Source organism: Salmo salar, chromosome 04 (assembly GCF_965601325.2).
Source record: "Salmo salar chromosome 04, fSalSal1, whole genome shotgun sequence".
NCBI lineage: Eukaryota > Metazoa > Chordata > Actinopteri > Salmoniformes > Salmonidae > Salmo > Salmo salar.
The window spans coordinates 64,200,102-64,214,042 of record NC_138294.1 but is presented as its reverse complement, the minus strand read 5'-3'; the positions used below and the strand labels follow the sequence as shown (position 1 = coordinate 64,214,042).

At 43.1% G+C, this 13,941-nt stretch overlaps 1 protein-coding gene across 1 annotated transcript in view; it reads right to left on the bottom strand.

Moving 5' to 3' along the window:
• LOC106603489 (delta-sarcoglycan) overlaps positions 1-13,941 on the bottom strand; it is a 113,022-nt gene that overhangs the window by 27,017 nt on the left and 72,064 nt on the right. The window lies entirely within an intron of this gene.

Sequence of the window (13,941 nt, the reverse complement as noted above, 5' to 3'; positions counted from 1 at the left end):
GCAACAAAATGGAGTCATGGTCAGATTTGCAGAAAGGAGGGCAAGTCAGGGCATTGTTTGCGCTGCGGAATTTTGCCAGCCCAGGTCGCGCATTCGATATGCTGATAGAATTTAGGGAGCCTTGTTTTCAGATTAGCCTTGTTAACCTGTTAGGGCTAGGGGGCAGTATTGACACGGCCGGATAAAAAACGTACCCGATATAATCTGGTTACTACTCCTGCCCAGTAACTAGAATATGCATATAATTATTGGCTTTGGATAGAAAACACCCTAAAGTTTCTAAAACTGTTTGAATGGTGTCTGTGAGTATAACAGAACTCATATGGCAGGCCAAAACCTGAGAAGATTCCATGCAGGAAGTGGCCTGTCTGACAAGTTGTGTTTCATCTTGGCTCTTTTTATTGAAGACTGAGGATCTTTGCTATAACGTGACACTTCCTACGGCTCCCATAGGCTCTCAGAGCCCGGGAAAAAGCTGAACGATATCGAGGCAGCCTCTGGCTGAAACACTTTATCGCGTTTGGCAAGTGGCCGATCAGAGTACTATGGGCTTAGGCGCGTGCCCGAGTCGACCCCATGCTTTATTTTCTTTCGTCTGTTTACCTAAACGCAGATTCCCGGTCGGAATATTATCGCTTTTTTATGAGAAAAATTGCATAAAAATTGATTTTAAACAGCGGTTGACATGCTTCGAAGTACGGTAATGGAATATTTAGACATTTTTTGTCACGAATTGCGCCATGCTCGTCACCCTTATTTACCCTTTCAGATAGTGTCTTGAACGCACGAACAAAATGCCGCTATTTGGATATAACAATGGATTATTTTGAACCAAACCAACATTTGTTATTGAAGTAGAAGTCCTGGGAGTGCATTCTGACGAAGACAGCAAAGGTAATAACAGTAAATCTGACTTTGGTGAGTGCTAAACTTGCTGGGTGTCTAAATAGCTAGCCCTCTGATGCCGGGCTATCTACTGAGAATATTGCAAAATGTGCTTTCACCGAAAAGCTATTTTAAAATCGGACATATCGAGTGCATAGAGGAGTTCTGTATCTATAATTCTTAAAATAATTGTTATGCTTTTTGTGAACGTTTATCGTGAGTAATTTAGTAAATTCACCGGCAGTGTTCGGTGGGAATGCTCGTCACATGTTAGTCACATGCTAATGTAAAAAGCTGGTTTTTGATATAAATATGAACTTGATTGAACAAAACATGCATGTATTGTATAACATAATGTCCTAGGGTTGTCATCTGATGAAGATCATCAAAGGTTAGTGCTGCATTTAGCTGTGGTTTGGGTTTATGTGACATTATATGCTAGCTTGAAAAATGGGTGTCTGATTATTTCTGGCTGGGTACTCTGCTGACATAATCTAATGTTTTGCTTTCGTTGTAAAGCCTTTTTGAAATCGGACAGTGTGGTTAGATTAACGAGAGTCTTGTCTTTAAAATGGTGTAAAATAGTAATATGTTTGAAAAATTGAAGTTTTTGCATTTGAGGTATTTGAATAACGCGCCACGGGATTACACTGGCTGTTGAGTAGGTGGGACGCAAGCGTCCCACCTAGCCCATAGAGGTTAATATTCCCCATATAGAGAATACTGTATATTTGGATAGCTGGTAACAGAATGGGGTTCAACATAGGAGACAGTACTGCCTATGATCGAACAGTGACTGTTATTTTCCCTCCTTTCTTAACAACTGTAGTACAATCAGATGTTACATAACACATGCGCACAAATGTTTGCACAGACAGACACTCACACACTTGCTCTCTCACTAAATGCTCCATTGGGAACCGGACTGGGCCGACTCCCGGTGACATCCTGTAATGCACTGGCCATAAACATCCATAAACAGATTGAGTGAAATATCGATAAAGCCATTTTGTTTTATTGTCCCCCCTGAAATGATTTTGTCAATGTGTTTCCATTACATCTCCTCCAACCCCCCTGGTCCGCTAGTCTCCTGCTGATCAATCAGCGCCTTATGAAGCATGCAGCAGGATATATCACTAGTGTTTGGAGGCCTCATAAACATTCACTTAATAGCTACTATAGCAACTGGTGGTGGGATGGAGGGAGGTGATGAAGAAGAGTATATGGGCAAAGGACGACAAAGACAGAGGCTTGTTTCTAAATAGGCTATATAGCACTGTCGGTGTGGACCAGGCCTCCCAGTGAGAGGTGATGTTGTTTATCCAGACATACAGTACCAGTCAAAAGTTTGGAAACACCTACTAATTCAAGGGTTCTTCTTTATTTGTATTATTTTCTACATTGTAGAATAATGGTGAAGACATCAAAACTATCAAATAACAGATATGTAAAGTGTTAAACTATCAGGATAAGATAAGACCCAGATGTAGACCGTGTCGAAGTAACACTTTTTATAACAGCAACAGGGGCAAAGGTACAGGACGGCAGGCAGGCTCAGGGTCAGGGGCAGGCAGAGTGGTCAGGCGGGCGGGCCCAGGGTCAGGACAGGCAAGGGTCAAAACCAGGAGGACGAGAAAAGAGAGACTGGGAAAAAGCAGGAGCTGATACAAAAACGCTGGTTGACTTGACAAACAAGACAAACTGGCAACAGACAAACAGAGAACACCGGTATAAATACACAGGGGATAATGGAGAAGATGGGCAACACCTGGGGGGGGGGGGGGGGGAGCAATCACAAAGACAGGTGAAACAGATCAGGGTGTGACATAACCAAATAAATATATTTTATATTTGAAATTCTTCAAAGTAGCCACCCTTTGCCTTGATGACAGCTTTCCACATTCATGGCATTCTCTCAACCAGTCAATTGGAATGCATTTCAATTAACAGGTGGGCCTTGTTCAAAGTTAATTTGTGGAATTGATTTTCTTCTTAATACGTTTGAGCCAATCAGTTGTGTTGTGACAAGGTAAGGGTGGTATACAGAAGATAGCCCTATTTGGTAAAATACCAAGTCCATATTATGGCAAGAACAGCTCAAATAAGCAAAGAGAAATGACAGTCTATCAATACTTCAAGACATGAAGGTCAGTCAATGCGGAAAATTTTGCAAATGAGCAGTCACAAAAACCATCAAGAGCTATGATGAAACTAGCTCTCATGAGGACCGTCACAGGAAAGGAAGACCCAGAGGTAACTCTGCTGCAGAGGATAATTTCATTCGATTTACCAGCCACAGAATTTGCAGCCCAAATAAATACTTCACAGAGTAACAGACACATCTCAACATCAACAGTTCAGAGGACAGAAACCACTACTAAAGGACATCAATAGTAAGAAGAGACTTGCTTGGGCCAAGAAACACAAGCAAATTTTAGACCAAATTTTAGATTTTTGGTTCCAACCGCCGTGTCGTTGTGAGACGCTGAGTAGGTGAACGGATGATCTCCGTATGTGTGGTTCCCACTGTGAAACATGGAGGAGGAGGTGTGATGGTGTGGGGGTGCTTTTCTGGTGACACTGTCTGTGATTTATTTAGAATTCAAGGTGCACTTAAACCAGCATGGCTACCACAGCATTCTGCAGCGATAAGCCCTCCCATCTGGTTTGAGCTTAGTGGGATTATCATTTGTTTTTCAACAGGACAATGACCCAAAACACACCTCCAGGCTCTGTATTTGACCAAGAAGGAGAGTGATGGAGTGCTGCATCAGATGACCTGGCCTCCACAATCACCCGACCTCAACCCAATTGAGATGGTTTGGGATGAGTTGGACCGCAGAGTGAAGGAAAAGCAGCCAACAAATGCTCAGCATATGTGGGAACTCCTTCAATACAGTTGGAAAAGCATTCCAGATGAAGCTGGTTGAGAGAATGCCAAGAGTGATCAAAGCTGTCACCAAGGCAAAGGGTGGCTACTTTGAAGAATCTAACATTTGTTTTACACTTTTTGGTTTTGGTTACTACATGGTTCCATATGTGTTCTTTCTTTGTTTGAATGTCTTCACTATTATTCTAAAATGTAGAAAATAGTCAAATAAAGAAACCCCTTGAATGAGTAGGTGTGTCCAAACTTTTGACTGGTACAGTATCCGTACGCATTACGGCTGCACACACATATTACAGTACATGGCCTGCGGGTCTTCCACATCTGCAGGATCTAACTGGTATAGCACAGCTGCTGAGCTGATATCTGGAGGTCCTGCTGTATTTACACTAGAATGTTCAAAGGCATTCCTTATAGGATAGAATACCTTTATCTAAACATAGGATCGAGCAATATTTAAATTGCCTTTAGCTATCGGGATTGCATAGATGCATATCAATAGGGATTGCATAAAAGTGTATCAGAAAAAAACGTAAAAGCTGATTGACAAAGTGTTAAGATACGGTGTAAAATGTAATATGTAATGTAGACCAAATAGTACATGAAGTATACCATTCTAATGAGCGGGACATTACTCTGGGAGCTAAACAGTGTCTCCCTCACACTACCCTGAGGTGGCTGCTACTGAACAACAACACACACCAGCTATTTGTCTCCGATTAATGGAAGCGCCATTGTAGCATCTATAAATAGGATTCCAGCCACAGTACTCCGGAAGAGAAAACTCCAGGTGGCCGAATGCAGGAAAATTGGAACTATCTATCTGCCTTGGGTGCAGTGCCATTTAGCAGCTGAATTGCATACATTTGTATCCAAAGACCCGGTGGACCTTTTATAGTGAAAGTGGCTATTGCTCCTGGAACAAAAGTGTACTTGAGTGTTGGGGAGAAGGAGGTTCTTGGACGTGATGTACAGTTGAAGAGTGCTCCAGGGATCCTCAGTGGTACAGCAGACTGCAGATTATAATGAAATGCATTTTGCATCAGCCTCCTCTTGCAGTAGGTCAGAGAGGAGTGGGATGGGTGCATTAGTGGCAGGGGTGTGGAGGAGAAGAGGGTACACTGCATCGATAACAAGGCTCAACAGGGACTGAGGAGTATACATTAAACAGTGGGACATAGTTTGTAAAAGCAAGAAGTCAAGTATTTTAAGTACACTACCGCAAATGGTGTGAAATGTATGTCTAATACACCAGAACATATTTAGTTTGTGGCTGATTACTTTGAATGCACAATTGCAAGTAAATGTAGGCCCATAGGTTATCTACATGTATTTTCACTATGCATGTCTCCTTCCATTTTTCTATGTACTTATACTGTACTCTACTACTCTACTATCATCTGGTCGTCCGGTTTATAGGTACAAACTGCAGTACTCACACCCGGAGCAGGCGCCTGGTATAGGAAGAGGAAACGGCATGACAGAACAGTGTGGTGCCGATAGCATCGCCCTCTGCTACCAGGCCATTTGTCACCCCAGCAACATGGAGCCATACATGGAGCTGTGGAACTCATAACTGTGCTGTGTGGAAAAACAAGCTCACACTATTGAGTGTATGTTTGTACGTGTCGAGAGGGTTTGCGGGTGTGTGTGTAGTGGGCTGTGGATGTATGTGTGTGGTTTGGTGTGTGTGCGTGTGTGTGTGTGTGTGTGTGTCCTTGACCAGACCTTCGGTGGATTGTTACCCAGAAATAATTTGATATTGAGATAAAAACAGCTGCATTGGACCTTTAAAGATACTCAGCTGCAGGCTTACATTTTAGACGGTTACCAAAGCCATCCATGTTCACAGATACCATTAGTTATTATGGATCAGTGGTGGATGCAGTTGGATAATATTGCTATTGGAGACAAGGTATACACCTAGAGCATCCTCCCTCTCACATAGCCTTGACAGGAATTATATATCCTAAAGATGAAAAGAAACACAATATCCGTCTGTAATGCAGGTCTTAGGGTGTCAGTGACAGAAACAAGACTTAAAAGGCAAACACTGTTGCCATGATTTTGCAAATGGCTCTGCCGGGTGCTCAGCTCTGTAAAACCCCAGGACTGTACTGACTCCATGGTTACAATCTAATCTAGCTTTGTGACCAGACCAGTGGCGGGCTAGATTTATGTGGACCGTGAAACCAAGCCCTAGGAAGAGGCTCAGGTAAAGCAGGTGGATATAACTCACTGGCTTTTATAGATTCTTTATCATCTACTTAGCATGGTCACCTGACAGAAATCCAATGGCCACTCTGCAAAGCACATTCCCCATTCCTACCTGATCAGACGGTGAAATGTAGTCTCCCTCTTGCACCCTATATTCATTTCATGTATGACACTTGTCACACAGTTACTCCTGGCTGCTCTTTATTATCTTATTACTGCAAGCTGGAGCCACACACAAGGAGAGAGAGGGAGGGAAGGGAATAAAATGAGGAAGAGAATGAAGTGAAATGGATGAATTTGGAATGACTCAGCTGTAATTTTGATGGCAATGCAGTGGGCATTTCCTTAACTCTTTCTTTTTATAGCAGACATCTGAAAACTAAACTAACCCTAGGAAGCATAGTGCCATAGGCTATAGACCATTGTACCCCATGTGCTCTACTGGTCATTGTTCACAGTAGCAGTGGAATTACAACATATAGCACCAGGAGCAAGACAAAGTCCTGAGACTGACCCCTAACAAACCAGGTCAACCAGTCCACTGTAATGAGGCCACTGGCTATGTGCTGTAGGGTCATGCCCCCATCATCAGTAGTCTGGACCACCACTGCCAGGTAACCACCCACCAGGGGTGGATGTGACCCTAGCCCTATACAGTAATTAGAGACTGGCTGAAGGAGGAAACTAAGGTCAGGTCAAGTGGCTCTCCAGCAGCCACACACTGTAATACACATCACAGCTGGAAGTCTGAAGGCCACCATGATAGATACAGTAGACAGGATGTAAATAAAGGCAATGTTGTTCGGCCACATGGCCATATCTGTATGTGTATCATGCTCTCCTCATAAACCTGATATGAATTAAACATTGCGCTTAACAGACTAATTTCCCATTTTCTCTCACGGGTGTCATATTACAGACCAGGGATTGTAAAAAATATTATGGAGTTGGCATTGTCTCCCCATCTGTCTGATCAAACATCTGGACTGGCGTAACGACCATTCACTGGGTGATGTGGTTACTGTGAAACAGACACATCACTGACGGATGGCACTAGTTTCTGCACGTTGCTTCTCTCAATCCATATTGACATCCCCCATTGTAGCATCTAAAATTGGGTTTGCCACATTATCATCTGTGCCGTGCTAATAACTTGATGAGCATTTCTCCAAACCAGGCTATCTATTAATACTATCTGTTTCAGGGCTCCTCCTACAATCATTAGAGTGCTGTTGTGATTATTAAGTGTGTAATTCAATTTGAATCAGCCTCCACTGCAGTCCAATGGGATATAATTGAGGCAAATAAATGAGCCTTTTAATTATAATTATATATATAAAAAAAAAAACAGCAGCAGGTAATGTCATTATTATGTGGATTCCTGCTAATTACGGTTGTGATGATGAGTAGAGAGAGGGGGGTGCAGAGGGATGGAGGGAATATGAGAATACTCGATTGAGCATGCTCCATTGACAAATCTGGAATTCCCTGTTCCAAGCATATTTTAATTACCATAGAGGAGTGCTCCATTGTGTCCTCTCATTCACGGCTAATTCATTTCTTTCTCTCATGGTTTTTCTTGTGTAATTGATTAGGGTTGGTTTCCTAGGGAAGACAAAAAGGATCGCTGTAGACTGCTGGTTGCGCTCCTGTACTGTACGGGGCTGGCTCACGAGACTGTATACACAACACACAATGCCATTTGGGCACAGTTCTCTAAATCTTGATTAAAGGTCTCCAGAGTGCACAGTGTGTGGTCTTGTGTACAGTATACAACTGCTATTGTACTTATGGTTTGTGTGACTATTCAGTACTACCCTAATTAGGACCACTATTGTTTTCACTATATATTTTACCTCTTGGGGATGTCATTCGAAAACATAATGTTAAATTTCATTGCTATGTGGACGACACACAGCTGTACATTTCAATGAAAATTGCCCTCGCTAGAAGCCTGTGTTTCAGACATAAAGAAGTGGATGGCTGCAAACTTTCTACTTTTAAACTCGGACAAAACAGAGATGCTAGTTCTAGGTCCCAAGAAACAAAGAGATCTTCTGTTGAATCTGACAATTAATCTGGATGGTTGTACAGTCGTCTCAAATAAAACTGTGAAGGACCTCGGCGTTACTCTGGACCCTGATCTCTCTTTTGAAGAACATATCAAGACTGTTTCAAGGACAGCTTTTTTCCATCTACGTAACATTGCAAAAATCAGAAACTTTCTGTCCAAAAATGACGCAGAAAAATTAATCCATGCTTTTGTTACTTCTAGGCTGGACTACTGCAATGCTCTACTTTCCGGCTACCTGGATAAAGCACTAAATAAACTTCAGTTAGTGCTAAATACGGCTGCTAGAATCCTGACTAGAACCAAAAAATGTGATCATATTACTCCAGTGCTAGCCTCCCTACACTGGCTTCCTGTTAAGGCAAGGGCTGATTTCAAGGTTTCACTGCTAACCTACAAAGCATTACATGGGCTTGCTCCTACCTATCTTTCCGATTTGGTCCTGCCCTACATACCTACACGTACGCTACGGTCACAAGACGCAGGCCTCCTAATTGTCCCTAGAATTTCTAAGCAAATGGCTGGAGGTAGGGCTTTCTCCTATAGAGCTCCATTTTTATGGAATGGTCTGCCTACCCATGTGAGAGACGCAGACTCAGTCTCAACCTTTAAGTCTTTACTGAAGAATTATCTCTTCAGTAGGTCCTATGATTAAGTATAGTCTGGCCCAGGAGTGTGAAGGTGAACGGAAAGGCTGGAGCAACGAACCGCCCTTGCTGTCTCTGCCTTGCCAGTTCCCCTCTCTCCACTGGGATTCTCTGCCTCTAACCCTATTACAGGGGCTGAGTCACTGGCGTACTGGTGTTCTTCCATGCCGTCCATGGGAGGGTTGCGTCACTTGAGTGGGCTGAGTCACTGACGTGGTCTTCCTGTCTGGGTTGGCGCCCCCCCCCCTTGGGTTGTGCCATGGCGGAGATCTTTGTGGGCTATACTCGGCCTTGTCTTAGGACGGTAAGTTGGTGGTTGGAGACATCCCTCTAGTGGTGTGGGGGCTGTGCTTTGGCAAAGTGGGTGGGGTTATATCCTGCCTGTTTGGCCCTGTTTCATCGGATGGGGCCACAGTGTCTCCTGATCCCTCCTGTCTCAGCCTCCAGTATTTATGCTGCAGTAGTTTATGTGTCGGGGGGCTAGGGTCAGTCTGTTACATCTGGAGTATTTCTCTTGTCTTATCCAGTGTCCTGTGTGAATTTAAATATGCTCTCTCTAATTCTCTCTTTCTCTCTTTCTTTCTTTCTCTCGGAGGACCTGAGCCCATGGACCATGCCTCAGGACTACCTGGCATGATGACTCCTTGCTGTCCCCAGTCCACCTGGCCGTGCTGCTGCTCCAGTTTCAACTGTTCTGCCTGCGGCTATGGAACCCTGACCTGTTCACCGGACATGCTTGTTGCACCTTCGACAACTACTATGATTATTATTATTTGACCATGCTGGTCATTTATGAAAATTTTAACATCTTGACCATGTTCTGTTATAATATCCACCCGGCACAGCCAGAAGAGGACTGGCCACCCCTCATAGCCTGGTTCCTCTCTAGGTTTCTTCCTAGGTTTTTGGCCTTTCTAGGGAGTTTTTCCTAGGGAGTTTTTCCTAGCCACCGTGCTTCTTTCACATGCATTGCTTGCTGTTTGGGGTTTTAGGCTGGGTTTCTGTACAGCACTTTGCGATATCAGCTGATGTACGAAGGGCTATATAAATACATTTGATTTGATTTAATTGTACTCACACAGGTGAAGACATTTGCTGTAACTGACAAGCTAACAATTCATGACATTATTCCGCTCCACAGTGGCGTCTTGCTCAACAAAAACTATCCACCTAGTGTGGAACTTGAAGCAGTTGAGTAACAACAACAATAGACAGGTAAACTTTGAATTGCATTACAGCAGGGTAGGTAATAACACATCTGCCACGCTGATCCTCAACACAGCGGCCCCTCAGGGGTGCGTGCTCAGTCCCCTCCTGTACACCCTGTTCACCCATGACTTCATGGGTGAACAGTTAAGTTTGCTGATGACACAATAGTGTCTGATTACCGACAACGATGAGACAGCCTATAGGGAGGAGGTCAGAGACAACCTCTCCCTCAATGTGATCATGACAAAGGAGATGATTGTGGACTACAGGAAATGGAGGGCCGATCATGCCCCCAATCTCATTGACGGGGCTGTAGTGGAGCAGGTTGAGAGGTTCAAGTTCCTTGGTGTCCACATCACCAACGAACTATCATGGTCCAAACACACCAAGACAGTCGTGAAGAGGGCATGACAATGACTATTCCCCCTCAGGAGACTGAAAAGATTTGGCATGGGTCCTCAGATCCCCAAAAAGTCCTTTAGCTGCACCATCGAAAGCATCCTGACCGGTTGCATCACCGCCTGGTATAGCAACTGCTCGGCCTCAGACCGCAAGGCACTACAGAGGGTAGTGCTTACAGCCCAGTACATCACTGGGGCCAAGCTACCTGCCATCCAGGACATCTATACCAGGCAGAGGAAGGCCCTAAAAATTGGCAAAGACTTCAGCCAGCCTAGACTGTTCTCTCTGCTACCGCATGGCAAGCGGTAACGGAGAACCAAGTCTAGGTCCAAAAGGCTTCTTAACAGCTTCTACCCCTAAGCCATAAGACTCCTGAACAGCTAATCAAATGGCTACCCAGACTATTTGCATTAACCCCCCCACCCCACCCCCATTTGTATGCTGCTGCTACTCTTTTTATGCTGCTGCTGCTAATCTATGTACAGTCACTTTACCTCTACCTACATGTACATATTATCTCAATTACCTTGACTAACCTGTGCCCCCGCACACTGACTCTGAACCGGGAACCCCTGTATATAGCCTCGCTACTATTATTTTATTGTTGATCTTCAATTATTTATTTTCAATTATCAATCAGTTTATTTTAGTAAATACTTTCTTAACACTTATTTTTCTTAAAACCACATTGTTGGTTAAGAGCTTTTAAGTAAGCATATGACAAATAAAATTTGATTTGATTTATTAAACAGCCAAATCAAGTGTTGATATCATAATACAGCCATGCAGTCTCTCGGGGGTCTCTCATTGGACAATAATCTATTCTGAGGGAGGCATCTCGAGGATCACAATCAAACTCACTTCCTACAATGCTCTTGTCAGAAATATTTCACTTGTGTTTTCCTTAAGTGTCAAGCTTTATATTTCCACTTCATTGCTTTCAGACACAGTTACACAACTCTGGCTTCATATAGCATCGCTCATCTTTGAGACCATCTTGAAAGGGTTGCAGAACACTGTAATCAAGTTTTACCTGGCAGCACTGATTGAGCCTTGTGTTAAAAAGAGAGACATGTAAAAAACAATCATATTTAATATAGCGATACGTGTATAAAATAATCACATTTAATATTTGCCTCTGAAAGCCAATTTACAGCCACATTTAAGTCGCAGATTGCTTTGACGACATTAACATTTTTCCTTTTGCCTGCAATCAAAAGCTACAGTATATTCTTATCCCAAAGTTGCTAGTTTTGTTCACTGGATGCAGAACCTGTCGCTCTTGTGTAAAAAATAATCCAATAATTTCAGGGGGTTGATTAGCTGTGATATGAGGGAAATCCAGATCTGTAAAAAGCTAGTGACAAATTGCTAAGTTAGCATGATTCCAACCACCTCCCCTATTACCCATTGGAAGCTGAGGGTTCCTGGTTCACTGTTCACTGTAGATAGTGCAATAAAGGCCTAATGAAGGCAGTGAAAGCTCTATCATAGATTTCCAATGACCTCAGTTGGGCCAATTAAAGTTATATGCTCAGCATAATTATGTATTTTATTGGTTTGGACAGAAGCATTCATTTGTTAATGGGATGTGGCAGTTTTATAGGAATCTGGCCTCACTTCATCCTGACTGATGGATGGAATGACAGAGGGAGAAGCTAGGAGCAGTTTGCCCAGGCCTGAGATCATTGGCTATATTTATTGATACATGTTGTTTGGCACGAACGCACAGACACGTACATGCACACACACAAGCAAGTACACAGACACAGGACACATGCATGCACACGCATGCACACATGCATGCGCGCACACACACACACGCGTGCACATACACGCACTCACATACACACGCATACTGTATGCCTGCATGCCCGCCCACACGTACGCACAAAACACTTTCAGTACAACAGAGGCCTTTTTAGAACTAAGAAGGCCTTTCTACTGAGGACTGTGGTTGCCAAGGCGTTTGATGAACCTTGTGGCCCTGGGCAGCCCCATCAAAAAGGGCCGCAGATAAATGGAGTAACTGGCAAATCATCATTACTACTATCTCTCACTCTTTACCCCTCCCTCCCTCCCTCCCTCTCTCTCTGCATCCCGCTGCTTAGCTGAGGTGGCTGGGGTAATGAACTCTGGCTGAGAGTTCTGATTGAAAGTAAGGGGATATCGGTGAACAAATGCTGTGGTCAAAACTATGACGCTGCCAGTGCAATGAGTGGAGCTTACTCAGGTGTTCAAAAGTGCATATCAGACCGAGAGCCTAATTCTTCTTAAGTAGTTCTTTACAAGTTTTAGAAATCGATCTCTCTGCAGAAGCGACAGTTACAGGGATGGTCAAAACAGCTTGATTGCCATAGCAACATCAAGGAAACTGGGCAGAAAGATGTGTACAGCAGTTCTTCAAGTACAGCAGTTCAGCATCATCTTTAATTGAGACTCTCATTCTCCTTAATTGCCGGCCTCAACACGTTACGGAAAGAGTAACTGTATAGGAAGCTCTGGGGACAGGTCGTCTGGATATTGGACAGCCAATAAATTGGCAGATGCAAACAGATGAACAACTTTAGTGGACAACCGTTCTTGAGGGCTTAAACAAAAAAAACGGTTTGTGATTTGGTTCGTACTGGTGAACCTGCGTTTGAGTTGTGTGGTTGCAATATCAACAGTCCCTTATCTCTGGTATATTTTGGCATGGATCATTCAAGACTACGTTTAAGTTGTGTGCACCACAATGGACAAATAATGCACAATGTCTCAGGAAAGACTTTCTGGGTTGGCAATACTCAGTATAGAAAACAGTCGGGCCCGCAACCTGGACCTAGAGGCCGTGGTGAAAACATTTCAACAATAAATAGTGACTGAATGTGTACTGAAGTCGACTACTTTTTCCCTCATTGTTAAGCTATTTGATGTGTAATTTTCATTAAAAAGTTTATAAATAGAAGCTAAATAACACCTAAATTCTCTATACAGCTATAGATAGTAAACTACAATGCATAATAAAACAATACCTAGAAAGCTAGGGTTTTGTGGGTGGACTGACTGTATTATCTGGTATTAATAGACTGGATTAATGCACAACAACTTTCTATCCAAGCTGGGTGAAAGCGCAAGGACCGCTCATGTCATGCAGGTTCAGGTAGGCTATACAGGACAATTGTAAATTCCCCAAAATCTATTGGTAGATTATTACTATGCTGTTGCATCGAAAATGAGTTTTACAATCTGTAATGTTTGAATTTCCAACTTTAATTACTGAACAAGTAATTACATTATTGCCACCAGCCAGCTGTCTAAATAAATGGCAGCATTGCGTCACCATGTAATAGCGTCATGAAATGTTCGATTTAACATGATAAAATGATGACCAAATAGGCCTACCAATAAACATGTATCCATTATCCAAAGCAAAGCTATAGGCTAAATGCCCTGGCACCACAGAAAGCCTTTCATTGATTCAACGTCGCAATGTCAGCACTATGGACAGCGAATGGTAGTCCATACTTTGTGAGTGGCTGTCCACATCCTTTTTTTCTTCTAACTCAAATGACAATGTTATACATCAACAAAAAGTGACTGAATCTGTTCTTGTTCAACATGGTTGGATGATTTCTTCTAAT